At 34.8% G+C, this 22,134-nt stretch overlaps 1 long non-coding RNA gene across 2 annotated transcripts in view; it reads left to right on the plus strand.

Annotated features, from left to right (window-relative positions):
- The window catches only part of LOC143230427 (uncharacterized), a 34,929-nt gene that overhangs the window by 4,618 nt on the left and 8,177 nt on the right, over positions 1 to 22,134 (plus strand). The window contains exon 3 of one of the 2 annotated variants that reach the window (XR_013016433.1): positions 6,508 to 7,657. The exons of the other annotated variant lie outside the window; for it this stretch is intronic. This is a non-coding gene — a long non-coding RNA (uncharacterized LOC143230427). Of the gene's footprint in view, positions 1 to 6,507; positions 7,658 to 22,134 lie in introns of those variants that run through there. 2 annotated transcript variants of the gene reach the window in all.

The following is a 22,134-nucleotide window of genomic DNA, read 5'->3' on the forward strand; positions in this document are numbered from 1 at the left end:
AACTTCATGAAACTACCTGAAATATTTTCAGTTGTCTTTATTATTTGTGGTACCAAACTTTTAATTGATATATTATCAACAAAATGTAAGATTTTGTATTACTGTAGCTCAACTGATATAAGGTAAAACTAAGAGAACAATAAAAGTCTCCAGAAATTATTACATTTATCAAAAACACGCACTCACATACATGTGCACTTTCTTTAGCAGAATAATAATAAATCTACCTCGATTAAGATCATTTCCTTTATGATTTGATTAAATGAATAACAATTTCCTGGCGTCGAAATTACTATTAGGCCAGGTTTGTAATCCAAGAAGGTCAAGAGTTTCTTTCATTTGTAATATCCTCGTTTTCCTAAGCCTTTTGATTGCAGCTGCTTTAAACACGCAGAATGTTTGCGAGCCGTACACTGTATAGAGCACACTCACATTCACCTGCCAGTGGAGGACCGTAATTTTCATGAAAGAACAATACGATCTTATTGACAAAATAGCAGGTAAATTGTAAAGATATTTAATAGAACAGTATAATGATAACATTCTCAACGAAGGACAGTATATAAACATTAGCCCATCAGGGACTCATTCAAGATTTTTTTTATGCTTTACAACAATTCACAAAGCAGAATGCCCCTTACGACCGAAAGTATCCAATACTTAAACTCACAATTATGCTTTAGCCGGTTTTTGATAGAATTTTCGAAGAATGAAGTTTATCACAAATACATATATTTTAAAAGACAATTTGTGTTCTTTCATTCAATTTAACACTTAAAGTTTAACAGTTTAAACGTGGTATTAATGAAGATCATGTTACAAGAAATGCTACTTTCGTGGTTCAAATGCTTTCAGAAAGGATAATAGAAACGTACCTTTTCCCGTGTCTTATTAATAATACCAAAGCTTTTGAAAAAGTCAAACATGAGAAAATGCTGAAAGAACTTGGTATTGAAAGTAAAAGACTCGAGAACTTTAAGAAACTTCTGTTGGGACCAAACTATAGCAGTGAAGATAGAAAATGAATTAAATTACTTCACCCAAATTAAGACAGACATTAAGTAAGGCTGTGCCTTTTAACCTAACTTGTTTAATTTGAAAAATTCCTGAGATAAACTGAGGATTTACCAGAGATGATAATTGTCAGACATGGTTTGAACAATTAGCGTTATGGTGATAACATAGTTTTAATAGCTGATTCAGAAAATAAGTTTCAAAATATTATAGAGAAAGCTTTTAGTGAAAGAGAGAAAAAAAAAAGAGTTTGAATAGTTAAGTTGTGGTTCTTAAGGCACGTCTTGAAGGTGTGTTAGACAAGTCACACCTCAAAAGAAAATGTTTTATCAAAAGTAGGTTACAGGTTGTGAAAGCGTTGTAAGAGCTTACTGATGCAAGGTCTTATTATTTAAAAAAATAAAGGCTCTTACTATCGTAAAAGTAAGGTAGAATTTTGCATTCGAAAACAGGTTGCAATCTTTAATGTTATGGAACTTCTCAAGTCATAAAACATTACTTTTTATAGGAAATAAAGTTAGTATAAATAAGCAAATATAAAAGGCGTATCAAACTAAGATTTCTAAGATGCAACACAGCTAGGACTATAAGTTTTGGTATGGAACATTATCGGTAATGGAATGCAATAAATAAATAATAGCTAGAGTTATTATCTACACTTTTCTTAGAGACAGCGTAGAGTAGGTCAGTAGAAAACTACATAATTTAAATTATTTTCAGTCTTCTTGCGGAGTTTCACTCAGTAAAACTTGATATCTCAATACACTGATGGAATGACAGTTTAAAAATCTTAGTGGAAACATTTTGTGTCTGTGTTGGATTTAAAGTAATGATTTCAAATCTGTGTTGGTATACAGTATCGTGATCATTCCTTACAAATATGTAAAAACTACACTTCTTAACGTGTAAAACGTCAATCGCACATGGTACACTAGAATAAGATATTGTATTATAATATTTCTAATAAGTGTGGTCAATTTATCACGTGCAAACAAATGATAAGCTTGATGTCATTTATTATTTAAAGATGGCCGAAGATGGGACTGTTGTTAACATGCATAATAATTGTAGGATTGGCGACAGCTATTGGAATTATAACCTATCTGGAGGACTTTTATCCTACCATAGTTTTGCTATCACCTGATCAAGAGCAGGTATAAATTTGGTATTTTTATTTTAATTCCATTTAGCAAAACAAATACATTATAAGGACTCGGGACTGTCTTAGAGCAATAACGTCACAAACACGACAGTCATCATTCGTATAAGATATTCATTGGCGCTCCATATAACTCTAGATTTGAGCATTATTACATGTGAACTGAATCCAGTTTTTTCCTGGTGAACTTCCTTTAAAACAGACTCTTAATTTCTTTTTAAGTATAGTTCAAGTGTGCATCATTTATATTTTGATTGAGATCTTCAAAATAACACATGTATTATCTGCTGAAATTCAAAGAAGGACACGTACATTACATTTTGGTAAGGAGCAGCACATGTACATCCTGTAGAAAGTCCTCAAAAGAGTAAGTTTTTTCTTTACATTTCGTTGAAGAAAAACATGTGTATATATTGCTAGAAGTACCTAGGTTATGTTTCTTAGAAGAACACTTCCATTTTATAATTCTGTTGAAAACCCTTAAATGAAAACCCCTCTGACATTAAAAAAACATATGGATATTCAAGTGAAACTCTCTAAAGAACACATCTATTACACTCCGACGAATATGTAAATATTGATATTTAGGCGAAGGCTTAAAAAAATAAGTAAATAATTTATTGGCGAAAGTACTTAGTTAAATACCTTGATTAGTTATTGAAGATGTCTTATAGAAAAACACATCCATTACATTCTGACTAGTGTCCTAAGAAAAACACAATTTTTTCCTATGGAAGACACTCAGAAGAATAAATCTATTTGGTCGTGGTGAAATCTTGGGTAGTATGTATTCATATCCAGAAGAAGATCTTAAAACGAAGACACAGTTCATATCCTTATAAAGATCTTGCATGAACTCCCTCATTAGTTCCTGATGAAGATTCATAGGCAAAAATTTCTCAGAAGGTAAATTAAAGTAGTTCTCATTGAAGATTCTTAGGAAAACACATCCTTTATATAATGATACTCATTTTGGCAGAAGTAAGCATAAGTAGAATTATTTTAAGAGCTGAATTATATTAAATTCTATAGTTAATGTAGTAAGATTATTTTCGTCAGGTCACAACAAGGAGCCTTGTCAGGTCGCTCCTAGATATTCTTGGGAAAAAGTATTTCTAAGCACTCTATACTGGTTTGGTTTGATTTTGAATTTCGCGTAAAGCTAAACGAGGGCTATCTGGGCTAGCCGTCCCTAATTTAGCAGAGTAAGACTAGGGGGAAAGCGGGTAGTCATCACCACCCACCGCCAACTCTTGGGCTACTCTTTTACCAACGAATAGTGGGATTTACCATAACATTATAACGCCCTCACAGCTGAAAGGGCAAGCATGTTTGATAAAAGTGTGAACAATGTCTTCTGATAAATACTGATATCGATAATTGACTTACATTTTTGTTTTGAATTGGAATTTTCTACACTAATGTTAACCATGTTCTAAGCTTAATTAGTAACAGTCATATCCTACTATTCAATTGATGTAGTATAAAAAGTTAACAGTGATTGCCGTTAATTAGTGAATTTATTTTTGATTTATCAGCTGAAAATTAGAAACGAATAACGCAGGTAACCCTTGTGCAATTTTGCGCAAACATCATAAATAATATGCAAAATTTATACTTCTATACTGCTAAGTTTCCAATGTATCTTTGTAGATTAAAAAAAACCAAAAACCTTATGTATTCTGTTTAGATACAAATATGTTGAGGGACTTCATAAATAATACACAAGAGACAGTACGATTATAAGATTTTTGCCAAATTAATTTATTTGAGTATTTATTCAAAAACCTGAACTTGTGGCCAGCTTATGTTGTTTTTCAGATCCATTAACCCTAGTACACACTCTCAAAAAAATTACGTTGCCCACACTGGGGGTCATTTTTGACCCCCACCAAAAATATTAAAAAAAATTATTTTCATATAAGCAAAGTATAAATTTGGACACAATATTTATTCTATACAATTTATGCATACACTCTGGGTAACTTTATGGTCATTGCAAGCCATTTTACTACATTTGATACACTTTGAAGAAGTTTTTTTCCTTGAATCACGTGCTCATATTTTACACCATTTCCTAACGTTCTCTTCAGCAACTTTTTGTCTTTTTGGAGGGTTCACTTCATTTGTATCTTCTTCAGGCAGTAATTCATCAGTAAGCAACTTTAGAAATTCACGTCTTGCTCTTTTTTGGTACTTTGATGTGAATTCTGGATGGCGCTGGCGATAGAGAAGGTAAGCATTGTATGCGGCAGCATCAAGAATGTTATAAAATAGTGCCATTGGCCACCTTCTGGTCTTTCTTTTTTGTGGAAAAGAATCTAACTATTTGGTCCAGTGTATCGACTCCTCCTTTGGTGAAGTTATAGTATGATATTATTTCAGGTTTTCCTGATTCATCATCATTGAGAGCTCTCTATTGCAACGTAGATAAGAATATTCTAGAATGCTCGAGAACATTTATAGGATGTTCTAGAATGTTCTAGAACACAAAATTTCATATCAATATATTATTTGATTGTTTACCAGAAATGTAATTGAGTTTTTTAAACGGGGGTCAAAAATGACCCCCAATGTGGAAAACGTGAATTTCGACATTAGACAAGGGGTGTAATACCCCATTTGCATAAAATACATGTTAAACGTATAAGTATAGTATGTTATTAGTATAGATTAAATTAGGTACATTTTTAGGCCCGAAAGTCACACCTTTGATATTTCTATAACAACTTAAACACAAGTGGGCCCATTTTTGACCACCACCATGTGTATGAGGGTTAAAGTCGTCTCTTTATGTGATGCGCCTGTTTTTGATCTGGTTGCGAGTGTGGTTTTCCACCACTATGACCTAGTTTGCAACTTTTTCAGTAGTTAAGAGAATTGTTTTCTTTTTTAAGCAATGTGGTTTTGATTCCCATGGCTTTGCTTTGAAATATTTAATATCACACTGATTATACGCAGTGATTATAAAGAAAGATGAATTTTTAAAAAAGTGATATCCTAAAAACTACTTCTCTTGTGGGAAAAGAATTCCACATAAACACATTAAGAATAGTATAGTTTATTAATGGAAAGCTGACGTTGTATGGAGTTCTTCAAAATTCCATTAGTCTAATTCAGCATATCAAGTCTCTTCTTAAATGAACTTATTGTAGGTGTTAAATGTACCTTCTATAGGTATTAAATGCACCTTCTGTAGGTACTAAATACACCTGCTGTAGGTATTAAATGTACCTGCTGTAGGCATCATGTGTTTTGTATAGTAATCATTGACCTTTGCAATACTCCATGCATTAGCATGAATTTTATTCAAATCACCAAATAAAAGTAATACGAATTTAGAAGAAATTAAATTCAGGTATACAGTGTAATGCGGTTTTGAATCACCCTGTACTACGTCGAAACTTCCCAGAATGAAACTTATAATTCTTAACGTACCTCTGTTACTCTAGCGTTAACTGTTTTAACATGCAATCACTTTTAAAATTAATTTTTTTAAACAAGCTTGTGTTTAAATTAACAAATCCAGCAACAATAAATAGTTTTTACGTTGTTCTTAACTGATATTTTAAAGGTATGTTTATTGTTTTAGTTACTAATAGAATGCAATGACATAAAGTTTATTTTCTCTCAGAACTTTGTTTTTAATATTTATGCGATATTTAAATATTAAAGCGTGTGTAAAATCAGCATTTCACTCATTTTTATATGTTACAAGTTATTACTTAAAAAGCATTATGTTGAATATCATAATTTTTCAGCTAATAATAGACATTCCTATCATATTAATACTAAAAACTAGCGCATAGTGATAAACCTCTTTCAATGTTAATAATGATAATCAACATCGGGGATAAACACCTTGTCAACAACGGCACCCCAGTAATAAACACATTATTCTGTTGTTAATCATTGTTACAAACAACAAATAACACCCAGTTAAAAATACCTTAACGTGTATAAAGCAACATCTAACATACAGTGATAAACATCTTACCATGCTACTAACAACAATCAACACAGCGATAACACTTTATCATGCAAATAGCAACAAATAACATGCTATAATAAATATCTTATTATGCTAATAACAATAATCAACAAAAAGTGATAAACACGACAGTAAAGATGAACACAAAGCCTGTGAAAATATTCGAAACTAGACACGATAGGAAGAAAGTAATACAGGGAAAAGCATTAGAATTACAGCAATGCGAGACTAATGAATCTTTATACATGTGTTTGTTTGAACAAACCGAATATTGTGAATGCTGCTGATGATTTAAGTTTTGTTTTCTATCACTTCATATATATATACATTTTTTTTTCTACAGTTGTACCACTTGTTTTCCAAACATTAGCATTACAGCAATGGAACAGTGCTAGACTAGTGAAACTTTATACGTATGTCCGTCATTATCAACGGACACAGACCACTATTCACAGAAGGTTGTAAAGGAATAGTGTTACATCTATAACTTCTGCAAGCAAATATTTTAAGAAATTCAGTGCTTGAAACTGACAATTAGTGTTACAGGAAATACTTTGTTCTGTCTTATTGTTTAGATGAACCAGTGTTTTATCGAATATAATATTGACAATTAATAAAACTCCAGAAGTTGTACCACATATGTATGTCAGCCTCTAATAAATGACGTTGTTATTTATTCCACACATTTTCTACTCTGCGAAAACCACATTATTATCTTCCCTACTACACTTTGCAAGAAACACCAGGCGTGGACAAGTTTTCAGTGTGGCCGTAATGTGAATCTGAGGGTTCTTCATTCATGTCCTGTCGCTTAAAAAAATATCGAGCTCCTCACCTTGAAGATGCGAATGTGGCGTATGAAATAGGTGGACAAATCTCATTATTCGATCAGACAAGTGTAACCAAAAGAGTTGGCGGCAGGAGCTCCTGACTCTCTTAAAATTTTGGACGACAAGCAGCCCTTATATATGTTTGCCTGAAACGTGTAAAAAGGAAAACGCTAGCGGAACGTGTTACATTGTTAATCACTATAAATGAAGCTACACAAACATCTAGCTGGTAAATCTTCCGTACTAACGCTTGGTCCTTGGTTTATTTTCACTTCTGAAGTTTTTATTTAGTTCAAGGTACTTTATATTAGAAACAACGAAACGTGTTGTATGTAATAACCTGTATAAAGTGGTAACTAATACTGTTTTCTCCAAACATAGAAATTTTGTTCGAATGAAATATAAACAACAAGGGTGGTTTTATAAGGAAATGTTTTGGTTTTTGGAATTTCGCACAAAGCTACTCGAGGGCTATCTGTGCTAGCCGTCCCTAATTTAGCAGTGTAAGACTATAGGGAAGGCAGCTAGTCATCACCACCCACCGCCAACTCTTGGGCTACTCTTTTACCAACGAATAGTGGGATTGACCGTCACATTATAACGCCCTCACGGCTGGGAGGGCGGTTGGTTTTAGTTTGGTTTTTAGAATTTCGCACAAAGCTACTCGAGGGCTATCTGTGCCAGCCGTCCCTAATTTAGCAGTGTAAGACTAGAGGGAAGGCAGCTAATCATCACCACCCACCGCCAACTCTTGGGCTACTCTTGTACCAACGAATAGTGGGATTGACCGTCACATTATAACGCCCCCACGGCTGGGAGGGCGAGCATGTTTGGCGCGACGCGGGCGCGAACCCGCGACCCTCGGATTACGAGTCGCACGCCCTACGCGCTAGGCCATGCCAGGCCTTTATAAGGAAATAGAATTTATTAAAGTTTTTTTCTCATCATTATTTACAGGTATTTAGATACAACTGTTTTATTTGTTTTTACATGATTATTTAAGTTATATCGATTCAGTATCGGGTGTATATAAATATATATGGTACCAGCACTTGTTTAATATACTTGTATTAACTTGTAAACCTTCGATTGTAAATATTTATTGTGAAAATAAAACGGTAATCGATACGATCTAAACAAGAGCTTAGCAACAAGAACAACAGTAAAACACCATATAAACGACAGTAGAACTCATTTGAAATTTAATAAAAAGCGATTATTTGTTGTTAAAAGCATCTGACGTCGAATGGGGTCTCCATTAATAAAAATCAAACTATTAACATAAATCTGTAAATTCGATCAACATTCCGGATCAGTCCTTACATACATTAACGAGTGCATGTAAGAAATCTGAAGTAATGTCAACAGTGTGAAAAATATGGAAGAAAAACGTTCATAGTGATAAATTTTACTTTAACAACGGCAAAGTTTAAAAAATTACCCAGATTTTAGAGGGAAAAATCCTAATAATAACAGTAATAATAAATATTACTCTAACAATGTCATAATTTTTCTCGTGTCGTTCTTCTAATTCAAACAATGTTCAGCTAATGGATTTTCTCAAATAACGTCATCCAGATCGTGGTCCTCAGTAACGGTCCCCAACATCTCCGGCCTTCTATCCCATGGATTTCTTTTTCTAGGGCCTGTTCAAAGCACGTGTATACAAATTGAAGATCAGATGTTCTGTGGCCCTGAAACAACGAAATCATGAAGAGTGTTGCATTTTTGATAATGACAAAATATTTTCTTATTTACGCAATATTCAGAGAAAGTGGAACTACCGTCTCCAAATATTTTTCGAATTACAAGGACATTATGTGGAACACAATCGCTAAAATTCGTGGAAGCGTCGATAGTTCCAGACTTTTCAGGCGCTCTGTATGGCTGTATGGGCTAGAAATTCTCAACAGTTGTAGAGATCAAACTAGAAATCAATGAACTTTTTCCTGACGGGATTATAATAACCCCAACATAGCCAAGTGGTTAAGGCGCTCGAATCATCATCTGAGAGTCATGGGTTCGAATCCTCGTTACACCAAACATGCTCCCCTTTTCAGTCATGGGGTCATTGTAAGGTGACACACAAAGGTTATCTGTGGGTGATGATGGCTAGCTTGCTTTCCATCCTTTCATTGTTTAATTAAGAACATACTGCTAGCGCAGACAGCACGTGTGTAGCTTTACGCGATATTCAAAATCAAACAATCAGTTTACTTATTCTAATTGTCTTATAAGTATTTTTATTATCAATTCTCTTTAATATTGAGTAGACTGCTTATTCCGCTTCTTCTAATATGTATGTGCGTGCGATTTTCATGAGGCTCAATTTATCATAAAATATTAAGCTAGACATGTATAAGTCAGTAATTTATAAAAAGCTTTCATAAGTATTATCTCAGAGTATTTTGAAGTTTTCCTAACAAATCCTTCAATATATGTAATACTTAAGATTGCGATTTTTACTTACTTATTGCCCGGCATGGCCAAGCGTGTTAAGGCGTGCGGCTCGTAATCTGAGGGTCGCAGGTTCGCATCCCCGTCATTCCAAACATGCTCGCCCTTTCAGCCGTGGGGGCGTTATAATGTTACGGTTAATTCTACTATTCGTTGGTAAAAGAGTAGCACAAGAGTTGGCGGTGGGTGGTGATGACTAGCTGCCTTCCCTCTAGTCTTACACTACTAAATTAGGGACGGCTAGCACAGATAGCCCTCGAGTAGCTTTATGCGAAATTCAGGAAACAAACAAACATACTTACTTATACCAAAGACAGCATATTGATCTATGATTGTGACAGGTACCTGGTGGGTATGCATAAATATAGTATTGGTTTTGCTTCATCACGTAGGAACTCTTAAGAAATAAACAGTTAACTGTTTACTGGCAATAACGTATTTAATTGCGTTTATGTTTCTAATACGCTATTAAGTTCAACATAATTAAAAGTGTATTGCTCCTGATTTTCGTTTGTATTCAATGTCCCGTGCATCACGTTACAGTGTCCAACAGTAGGCAGCAAGCATTGACGGATTCCAGTTACCCTGATATTGTTTTTCCATCGTAGCAATGTCCTGGTGAAACCTTCCACCGTGTTCGTCACTGACAACACTGAGATTTGCGGGGAAGAAATCCAAGTGTGAGTGGAGGAAATGAATCTTGAGTGACATGTTGCACTTCATTGTTTTGTATACTTTGAGTGAATGTAATGTGGGGCTCTGTCATTGCCAAGAAAATTGTCAACAACGTCTTTGAAGGCTTTCCAGGCAATCTTTTTCGGCCCAGCTAACAGATCGTCGAACCGCTTGTCACTCATAACATATCTGATCTGAGGGCAAACAAAAATGCCCTCTTTGATCTTGGCCTCAGTTATCTTGGGAACATCTGTCTTAAATAACCAAACCCTTTGCCTTCCTTGTTCATTGCTTTCAAGAAATTCTTCATAAGACCCAATTTTATGTGAAGAGGAGGCAAAAAAATCTTTGCCAAGTCGACAAGCGGTTCATGCGCCACATCTTTCTGTCCCGGAACTAACATTTTACGGAGTGGCCAGCTCTGTCTAGAATAACGTGACACTTTGGCACGACTGTCTGATTCACAGAGGAAACAACAGTACTTTGTATAACCGAGCTGCAGTCCCAGTAACAGAGCAACGACTTTCAGATCTCCACAGATATTCCAGTTGTAGTTGCTATACTGGATGTGCTTCAGCAACATTTCCATGTTCTCGTAGGTTTCTTTCATGTGTGCTGCATAGCCAACAGGTATTGAAGGGTGAATGTTGTCATTGTGTAACAGAACAGCTTTGAGGCTTAACATTGATGAATCAATAAAGAGACCCACTTTTGCGGGTCATGGTCGCAACCCAAAGCAGAGAGCAATCCTTCAATGTCAACACAGAAACAAAGACTATCATCTTGTGCAAATAATTTGGTTATATCACCTTGGCGGCTTCGAAAACCAAAAATTTTCGTACCTGTTGACAGCAAACGTCATTCCTGCAGTCTCGAACCCAGCAATTCGGCTTTTGCTTTAAACAGACCCAAATCTTTGACCAGATCGTTTAATTCTGACTGTGTTATGAGATGTGGATTGTCTGAGAAGCACGATTCAAAATCCGGATCAATGTCACTGCCAGTTCCCTGCATAGCAGTTTCTTCATCTGGTTCGTCTAAGGTCCATTCCTCTGATGGTTTCGGAATTGGAAGACTGTCGTCATGTGGCACGGGTATCATTGCTGAAGGCAGATTAGGGTATTCAATTGGCTTCTTGTTTTTGGCAGAGAAACCAGACACATTAGTCAAACAGAAGTAACAGTTCGTCACATGATCTTTCTGTTCCCACCATATCATCGGGACAGCAAACGGCATTGTCTTTCAAGTGCATTTGAACCAAGCTCTCAAATAGACAGCACATGTCGCACAACAAATGTGAGGCGCCCATTCCTGGTCTTGATCACCAATTTTACAGCCGAAGTACAGATGATATGTTTTCTTCACAAGAGCAGTCATTGAGCGTCTCTGATGAACAAGAGTTTTCTTGCCATAAATATAGCAGAATGTATCGCTGCTGTTACGAAATTGACGAGACATATCGACCAACACCAATTGTCCTGTAAAACGTCTATAACATCTAACTTACCTGTTACTACTGATACAATGCTATATTCTGAAACAATAGGTACACACTATAAGGTCTTTATTAATCCAATGAGCAGCATCTGTGTATGCAAGCCACTTTTATAGCCTGCTGAGACAGTGTCAAGCTGGCTCCGGGCTGCATACTTCCACAGAACAGTTTCAAACCTGGCCTGATTTCATGCCTGGACATGCCCAGACTGTGCAAAACATTTTTTATAGGTCTCTTACAGAATCGAAAATTTTTGGACACAAATATAAGATAAAACATAACACAACAGAAGATTTCGATGAAATGGTACGTGATCGGCAAATTTGGATGTGATTTTCGTGATCAGCAGCCAAAAATCTATAAGGAACACCCAACAGTGTTCAAGAAGAAAAACTTTGTTGTGCAGTGTTATTAAACCAAGACACAGTTTTGTCATTAAACCTTTTAACAAAAGATATTATAATTACAATTCCAAACATATTAAAATACCTTTTGCAGTTCTTCATGGTAAGATAATAAAAACTCTTTTACAACATAATAAGAATATAATCCGATCAAAATTTTAAACAATAGAAAAATACCAAATCATCATTTCTCTGTACCATGCAGACTCTTTAGACATCAACAAAAAAAAACATTACAATAAAATCTCCTTCAAACTATAAAATCACACTGAAAGTATTTAACATATTACAGAAATAACACAGCACAAACTAATGTAAACGCTTAAACTCAAGCAAAAAGCATTTTTGTTGCAGTACACACTAACTAACTTCTACCTCTAAACGTACTTAAATGTAAGATAGAATTCACAGGTGAACTTTTAGATATAATATACATAAAAAACCTAAACCACTCTTTAACATAGATAATCATAGAGGAAAAAAATTAAAAAGTGCATATAAACACAAATACACAAAAGCACTTACTAAAATAACAACCTAAAAATTAAAAACAAAGTTTTAACAATATATATAATCATGGTTTTTTATAGGGTTTACATATACTCACACTCTCATTGCCCATATAACATGTATTTCTATTGCCTGTAACTTGTTTGTTCCACAGGCTTAACTGGGTTCTTCACTTGACCAATACATCTCTTTCTCTTGAGCAACATGCTATTATCAACCAAAACCGACGCATGTATACATTGACCTAGATTTAACAAAGTTAACCTTCTCTTTTGATTATTAGTATTCACTAAAACTTTTATTGTATTTCCTTATGGACCTTCTGACATTTACACGATTAGTACCAGCTATAGTGGGATCTACAAGGTTTCACCACGTGGGTGTTACTTATCCCTTTTCTTAATACACTTAGAGCTTATATTTTCATGCACCTCCATTTTCCTTAAACTGCATCTTATCCTGAAAAAAACTTGTTATAAAATACTTAGAAAATTTTGTGCTTTTTTCAACAGTTCAATTTACATGATAGAAAATATTTGACAACAACCAAATAAAGTAGTTAGTACATCAGGTTTTTATTTTCATGATATTAATATCAGTTACTGATAATTTCATTTATTCATATGTTTTGGTTCGATCTCAAGGCTGGCAAAAGCAGTTGGGCTGGTAAGGTTAAAGCCCTACCACATTTTACAGTAATTATCACATGACTTTTAACATTTTATTGATCAATACAATATAGAATCTTACTACTTCTATATAAGCTATGTATACATGCACAAATTCCAGCAGCTATATAGCTGCACACTTGATGGCCCTACAATCAAAATATAGCTTTCTCTTGGGCTGCATCCAACTGAAATTTCTTGCACTAGTCTAACTAAAAATACCTTAGATAAAGCTATGTTTTCTCTCAGATACAGCGCCAATCCCTCTCATAGTTTTATCCTTCTATGAAATTTACTGTCTGCTGAATATTTCATTATATAAACTGAAACATTTTCTCATACACAATAATGAAAATAATAAGTACACTGCATTCTCAAATAATAAAATGTGGTCAGTAATTACAGTTAACTTGATATAACAAAGTTACAATATCCAGATAGAATCCTTCATTTCTATTTACATGTAATTTAATAATTGCGTTCATTTTGCAACTGATTTATTCATAATGCGCAATTCTGATGAGTGAATCTAGATGATGTTCCTGTAAATGGGGAACCACAAAAACACATATGTATATATTCACACATTTTGTGCATTTAAATTTATCTCCATTACACATTGTCACGTATACTAACAGTTTTACTTCATAGTCACGTCATATTAATTTTAGAAGTTACTGTCAGTAGTTATTGTTCAATAAAGTATTGCCAAATGTGAGCCAATAAACTAACTAGATTTTGTTTTCCAGTATCATGAAATAAATAATCACCACCCGCGTTCAGTTGAACTAAAACATTTAGCTCTTAGCTCCAGAAAAATAATTCAGTATACTGAAAAATCATTGTCACGAAATCCTTTATACTGCGTTCTCAAACTCCTAACTGCATCTTCATTTGTGCAAACTGGTTATGTAACATGTGTTATACCTACTAACACCAACCCTCCTAAGCTGTTAAACAACCAGCTTATCAAATGTTCTATAGATACCTTTTAAAGAAAAACTGCTCAACAGCATGTAAAATAGGGGTTGTGAAACCTTTTGGGTCCCATTATCTTTCCATCAACAAACTGGCCTAACTTCCTATGACCGAACAGTAATCATCCATTGTAGAAAAGACTGATCATTAATACTACTCAATAGCTTAGAAAGCAAGGATCACAACACTCTTTTTGTATGAGCTTTTAAGCTCCCAGCTACTATATCCATTTCTACAAACTAGTGATTCTTTAGGAATTATACCTACTGGTAGCAGCAGCCTGAGCTTTATGGTAATCAAATGGCATATGATATAGTACATACTCTATATGATAAATGCCATTTGATATTTTGAAAAGCTAGGATTTTTCATACCCAGTCAGTCACTGATCCCTCAACCAGATGATCATCCCAGCTGTGATAACCATACAATGTAAGGTAAACATTGCCCCTTAAAATACCGCCTGAAAGTTCAGAAAATGAGGGTCACAATCCCCTTTCAATTCTTGGTCACTTGTCCTAATGATTATTGTAATTTCAATAACCATGTAGTAGTCACAAAATATATACCACCTTCTGTCACACAACATTATCCAAAAACACAGAAAGATGGTCGCAAGGCGTTTTAAACCATTGCTTTTTCAGCCAAACAACTGTTTAAACTGATTAATATTGGGGTTAGTGGCAGTCAATTCGAGTAGAAGGTCACCGTTGATGGTTCTGTGCTCATTTCCAGATCTGGCATTTCCTTATTTGAATCAGCCAGATAAGCAGTTGAACTCTTTTCTTCAAAAGGATCATATGGGATAAAACAGTAATTTCATCTTCATCCAATTTGACCACTTCCTTTCTAATCTTGATCTGCACAATTAATAGAAGTTAATCAGTTACATATGGTTGCAACTAATCAGCATTTACTATGCTCTCCTCAACTACTACTGTAACTCACACAGTGATTAACTGACTTATAGATCACAAGACAGAGTCTGATTTAGGTGAATATAAAATACTTTTGTGGTGCTGGACATACAATTTAGGTACATTCATTCTTTCAGTTTATTATTATAGAATCTTTTCTGTTGTATAGTGCCCTTTCTTAGCAGTTACAATGCAGAGCCAAGCACCTAAATGGAGAACTTCTTGATCAGACATCAGCGAGTTGACCTCTGTTCAGTTGTATAATATATTATCATAACAAAGGGGTAATTGTTCATTCCAGTCAGTTTTCTCTAAATAAACAAACTTAGTAAGCATATGTTTGATAATCTGGATCATCATTTTCACTAAACCACGACGCGGACAATATAGAGTTAAGTGCACATCTCAAACACACTTAACATTTTACATAATTTAGTGAAAAGTTGTTTGTTAAAGTTATCTCTCTGATACATGTGAAACTTTTCGAGTGCTCCAAACTGGGACGTGGGCTATGTGGGTATATAAACCAATGGATAAGACTTGGCCCATTTTGTGAAGCAGTTGATGACCACAAATATACAAAGATAACTTTCCATCTCTGACATTGGACCAGTGACACAGACGATTATTCTTTATAGAGAAGTACTGACATCTGTTTGCTCGAATTTGTTCTTTCTAGGCTGACATTTTCTCTGGGTGGCACTTATATAGTATTCATATTATTGCTGAATATCTTGACTTGTAATCAGACAGAAATAACCGTCATTAAATATTAACACCAGTGAATGTTGTACTTTGATGCCCTCCGGTTTTAACGTTTTGCAGCCTGGACAAAGTCATGCTTCAAAAGTATGGGGACCACTAGCTGTAACTGACTAAAATTTACTGCATGGTGGTTGTTAACAATAGTATATCACATTTCTTGCACTTGTAAATAGTAGTACAAGTGCTACATTTCTCAATCTGAGTCAGACATGATTTACCTTGCTAGATGATAAGGAATGTTCATACTTGATCTGGTCATTCAGTTTTCTTTCAAGAGTTTCTAACGTATTAATTGAGGCATCCACCAGCTGGTAGAATCTATTACTATATCGCTTGTAGTTATTAGAGCAAAATGGTCTAAACGCTCACACAATATTCATGATACAAAGGGTCCAAACGTTAACAAATGACATGGGTCTCACTATCTGATGAGAAAATCTATCCAACGTTTTGATGTGTCCAGCTAATAATGTATGATTAAGTCATTCTCCTTCAACTATATTTTCTAGTGTTTCATCATCCTTTCATAATTTTTAAACTTCTTCGCCCATTTCACTGTAAAATGGTCCAATTAAAGCGTGAACTTTCTACTTAACAATTAATGCCAAACGTATTTTACGAAAACTGCAACAGTAAGCAGTTTTTCTTCATCATATAGTATCTGTATGACGAAGATATAAGTATACAAGTAACATACACAGTTACACATTGTATTCCATCCTGTAACTCCAATAATAATACTTCTGGTTACAATATTGCTGGTTTTAGTGATTTGTAAAAATTCCCAATTTTGTCATAGACATACCAACATCAGAGCTTCCACTAAACTACACTTCAGAGACTGAAGTACTTGTTCACTTTCTTTATCCTATCCGAAGTGTGCCTCTTCCTTACAAAAAGCCAGTAATGGTAGAGTAATTTTGGATAAATTAACCACAAATTGTGGGTAATAAGATACACAAATCAATGAAACTGTGGACTTCACATTTGGTCAAAAGGTGAAACCAGTTTTGAACCACTACTATATTAGCAAAGTAGGTGTAAATTCCACAACATTCCAGAAAACACCAAATTTATTCAAAAACCAAGTGTAAAACTAAAGTCCATGCTATGTAAAAACTACACTGACAAACGCAACACTAACATTATTTATAAAACACAATGGAACAACTGCCACAACTTCTATATTGGAGAAACAAACAGAAAAATGGAAACACGATTCAAAGAACACAAAAAAACACCTTCACGCGTTTTTGAACACTGCAAATCAAATACACATAGCATAACCAAATAAAACACTCAGATACTAAGTAGGGAATCAAATATAAACAAACGCAAAACCAAAAAAGCCATACTTATACAGCAACTTGAACAAAAAATAAACCAACATAAAGAAACATTTTTATATCTATACTAATTAATAACCTGACATCGAACTGCAACACCCCCTACAATCCCGTACCCGTTTATACTCTCGTCCTTAAGATACGTGTCCGGCAACAGTCAACTGCAAACTTTCTTTATTAACCTGACGATGACCTAGGAAGGTCGAAACGTTGTTCTCTGCTTATCAATAAAAGTATTAATACTCATACCAGCCGTTCTGAAATATATTTTTATTCAAGTGGGTTTCTCGTCATCAAGAATTAAGTGTAGATTCATTCTTTATCCACAATATGAATAAAAAGTTCCACTTCCATATGCCTACATGCATGTACATTCTCTGGATTCGAGTTTTAATTTTGACGTTTTTTCCCTGCTGGAATACTATTTTTATAATCTTATATGTATATTTGGACACGTGACAAGTTCCAAAACTAAAAACATAGATCAGACCATTCTCTGATTTCAGCTCAATAAGTGTAAACTCCACTATCATTCCTCTTAAAAGTGGCAGACATGTTCAACAAACTGAACAGTGTGGCATAAAACTCGCACAACCATTTCTTATGCTAAACTACTGTCTGCTTTCATCAACCAGTTCAGCTTGCCAATATCCATATATCAGGTTTAATGTATTGAACAAATGGCTCCTTCAACTACATTCAGACATTTATCTGTTTGTGGAAGTGGAAAAGTGTCAGTACAAGTTATAGTGTTCTCACATCTAAAATCATTTAAGAATCTTGGCATATCTTCCTTCTTCCTTACAGTTACAACTGGCGATGACCAAGCACTCTTTGAAAGTTGTGCCATTTCATTTCTTTATTTCATAACATCTATTATGTCTCACTGTTTGCTACCTCGCTAGTGTACCAGGGAAGCTTATGCAGCATTTCTTTAAACAAGCATGCATCACTCGTATCCATATGAATTTGGATAATTTTAATTCAGACTACCAGGTTCGATAAATATAATGAATTATTTCACCAGTCACTGAGTTGCTGCCACTGTGTTTTTCTAGACTGTATGCACAAACCTCAACGAGTAATCTCAGATGTATTAGTAACCATATACATTGAAATACAGCATAATGATGCGAATTAGGGTTATCTAAGCATTTGTTCCTGTCATTAAACTTACTACGCCAATAGCCATTTCATCTTATAGCTGGAATACAGATTGATCATAACTGTAGAACAACGAGGGGATTTCATTTTACTTCAGACAGATAACTGCAAGAGTTAGTACTGCTTTCTTTCTGGACTGAACATAGCCAATTTTGCATAAGCTCAAAAATATTTTACATGGAATCAATGCATTAGATATTGTATGTAGTAAACCCTGGAATATCTAAACCTCTGTTGAGCTACAAATACATTTTTAGTCTAAAATTAGTTTGGAGTAGTTACTTAGATAGATCTAGACTATGTGATTGTAAGTTTAGTCAAAAGAGTGGAGAGTAGCGATTTATAAAGTTATATTATCACAGACTGTGTTATAACAACATATTAGAGAATAATAATTTATCTTATTAATTGTGTTATAAAGTACCAGAACCAACTTGTGTTAAATTTGACAAAAAAGAGATAATTATTTAACGATGTAAATACAACTGTAGTAACCAATAGTGTTGAGTTTATAATGAAATTATAATAGACCATACTGTAATAACAGAGGAGGAAAAATAATTTGTCTTGTAAAATTGTGATATAAAGTAATACAGAAAAATGAGACAATTATTTACAGCTTTGGATATAGTTATTATAATTATCAGTGTAACAAACATTTGTATATATATGTTGTCTTGTTTTAATATATTATTTTAAAACAAGTGGACTGTTCAATGTTTATTTATTGTTGAAATTTATTGGAAACAAATCACAGGAACCTGTTATAAAGAATCGGGCTCAAACATAAAAATTTGACACTCTTTTAGAGTAAAACACACAATAAAATGTATAAAGAATGTATCTGCATGATTTGTAAAATAAGAAATCATTACTTTTAATTTAAAATCTGAGTTATTTATAAGGTTCATTAGATGTGGAACTATTCCCATGCCAGTGAGAGCTTAGGCTAATTCTAATGCGTGTTTGCCTATTTCTGCTGAAGCTGTTACAGCTACCCGTTTCAATAAAATTTCTTGTTCCTGAAGATACAACACCAATAGAGGCACGGCTCCCACTTCTACAACAACGTTTGCTAGTTCTTTAAGAAATGTATTTGTTTTGCCAGATCTTACATTACGTACAATTAATTATTACACTGTTTCTCATTACTTCATAAATAAATTCGAGTTGCTTAGATTAATTTTTAATTTTTACATAACTATCATAATAATGATAATTTATAAAAGTTGTACGAGAAATAAATTTTACCAGCCGTGAAATTTTATTTTAAAATGAGCGTAAAAAGTTACATTACATTTAGTATTTCTGTAGTACATGTTATTAAGTAAAGTTTAAAGCTAAAGAAGAGCTGTAAGATAAGATTTTTTCACGATTTGCTGTAATTACGAATTTAGAATTTTCATTCAGACAAAGTGACTTGAAATATGTTACTAGAATCTTTCAAACAAACCTTTGCAATGTTACTTACCAGTAGAGTGTTTGGCTACATTTCCTAAAGCACAAACTGCAGACTCTTTCACTTGTGCCCCCAGGTGTAGAAATTTCTTTACGTGGTGAGAGGATCTTTCAAAGAAGATTCTGTACTTTCAGTTTACATTAAATATTATATAAACATCCAGCCATGTGTTTGCCGTGCGTAACGACTCGAGAAGGTCCTGGTAGTTGAGAGTTCCAACCCTAACACACCACTTTGACCTTGAATTCCTATAGACGCTTGGTCTTGTGGTGGTTTCCCATGGTCAATCAGCTGTTCTACTTGGGCTAGGTTCAACCGAGTACCATTGTTAGTCGTTCTCAATAGGCGCTGTGAACATTGCATCTGATGCTGGTGTTTGGATATAGTGCTCACGAAACTCAGGCATTGCTGCAATGTCCTTGCTTGGCATTACGATGCATCCCTTCATAGGGCTTCATGGTGGATGGTGTTAAGAGACATGAAATTTCTTTCTTTATTATAGAACCCCTAAATAAAAATAAAATAGTAAAAAATTTCATTGGCAAACGACCACATCTTTAAGATTCTGAACAGCAATCTTCAATTTCTCCAGCGCCTGTATCTCATTTTCTGATATTACATTATTTATCGACAAATCTTTAGAGTAAACCTTTCCCTTTTTATCCAAAAGAGACTAGAGAGGCTTACTGCGTAGCTCTTCTAAGGCAGAAAGAACTACATTCTTGGAACAACTAGGTGGAAACATCTACTCCAAAACACAGTGAACTCCTCTTGCATTCAAAGACCATCGGGGATATTCATTGATGTTACTCTCCATGCTCCTTTGAATTCGTCACGAGGACTTATTCTTGAGAAAAATTTGAACAACATCCCAGAGTCAAAGATCTTCGCTGGTTTCTCCACCCAAAAAGTTTCTGTAATGAGGCGTATCTCCACTCGCACAGATGGAATTATGATGCCGACTAATGTCCTAATTTTGACGTTTAAGTCACCACTTCTACCTCATATCATCAAGACAAGGTATCTAAATTGCAAGATATGGCCATATCTTCTGAACTCTCTTAGATGTTTCCAATGTTAGTGGTTTGGTAACTCGAAGACATCACATCCTAGTTCCTTAAGGTGTACTTGTTGCAGTGGCAAGGACCATGATGCCTACGAGTGCAAAATGGACGATCACTGTATTAATTGTAGTGGCTCTCAACCCTCTTACTTTCGTTCATACCCTAGGTGGGTGGAGTAAAAATTGGTACAAAGTTTGAAAACGGTTCACGACATTTCTTATCCCGAGGCTCGAAAGTCACTGTTCACCACTCCAGTTAAAACGTATGCTGCTGCATTTCATTTCCCTGCTACGTGGGAGTGCAGACAGATCTCTCTGTGTCTGCAACAGAGTCGTTTTTAAACCACGTGAAGAATCTTTTACCCTTTATGTTAAAGAGATATGCCGAGTCAACATCAACATCTATTTCTATCTCCTCCATTCCTTCCAGTGGATCCACAGATCCACTTTACTTGGCTCTGGCTTGTAGCATTTCCTTGGGCTCATCTTCTCCTTCAGCCCCGAGATACAGATTGATTATTCATTCGTTCACGTTCTCATTCACTGAAATTTGCATCTACTGACAGAGACCTACCTCATCCATGGAGGTTGATAGACTTTCTAAATAAGAGAAATGACATAGTCGAAAACAGAAGAGCTCTCCATCCAATTCTCCTTCACATAAGTAAAAATGGCCACTTTTATACAGTGGAATTGTCAAGGCTTGCATTCTAAGTTAGATGACATCAAAGCACTGATTGATTCTTACCATCTTGTGTGTCTTTTTCAGGAAAAGTGTTTTTACCTGCTGATAGAGTCATCTTTCGGCACTTTTCTTTCTACAGAAATGACAAGTTGTGTGATGGACATATGCATGGAGGGGTAGCACTGCTGGTCAATAAGCATGTGCCCGCCCTGTCTTTATCACTTCATACACCCTTGATGACCGTGGCCATCCATATTTCTTGGGTTGTACCATCACTGTCTGTTCTTTCTACCTTTTCTCCTCGAGAGACCTATGATCAATTGGACCTTGATGCTATTATTAAACAGTTGCCGTCTCCCTTTTTAATCCTGGGAATTTAAATTGACATAATCTCCTCTGTGGTGGTGCTGATATTGATGTGAGGGGTTGTTCTGTAGAGCATATGTTCTCTGATCACAACCTTTCTCTCTTTTGTACTGGTTCTTACTTATTTTTATGCACCTAGCCAGTCTTTTACTGCTATTGATTTCTCTCTCTGCTTTCTTTCACTTTTC

This window comes from Tachypleus tridentatus, chromosome 10 (genome assembly GCF_004210375.1).
Source record: "Tachypleus tridentatus isolate NWPU-2018 chromosome 10, ASM421037v1, whole genome shotgun sequence".
In the NCBI taxonomy this organism is placed as follows: domain Eukaryota; kingdom Metazoa; phylum Arthropoda; class Merostomata; order Xiphosura; family Limulidae; genus Tachypleus; species Tachypleus tridentatus.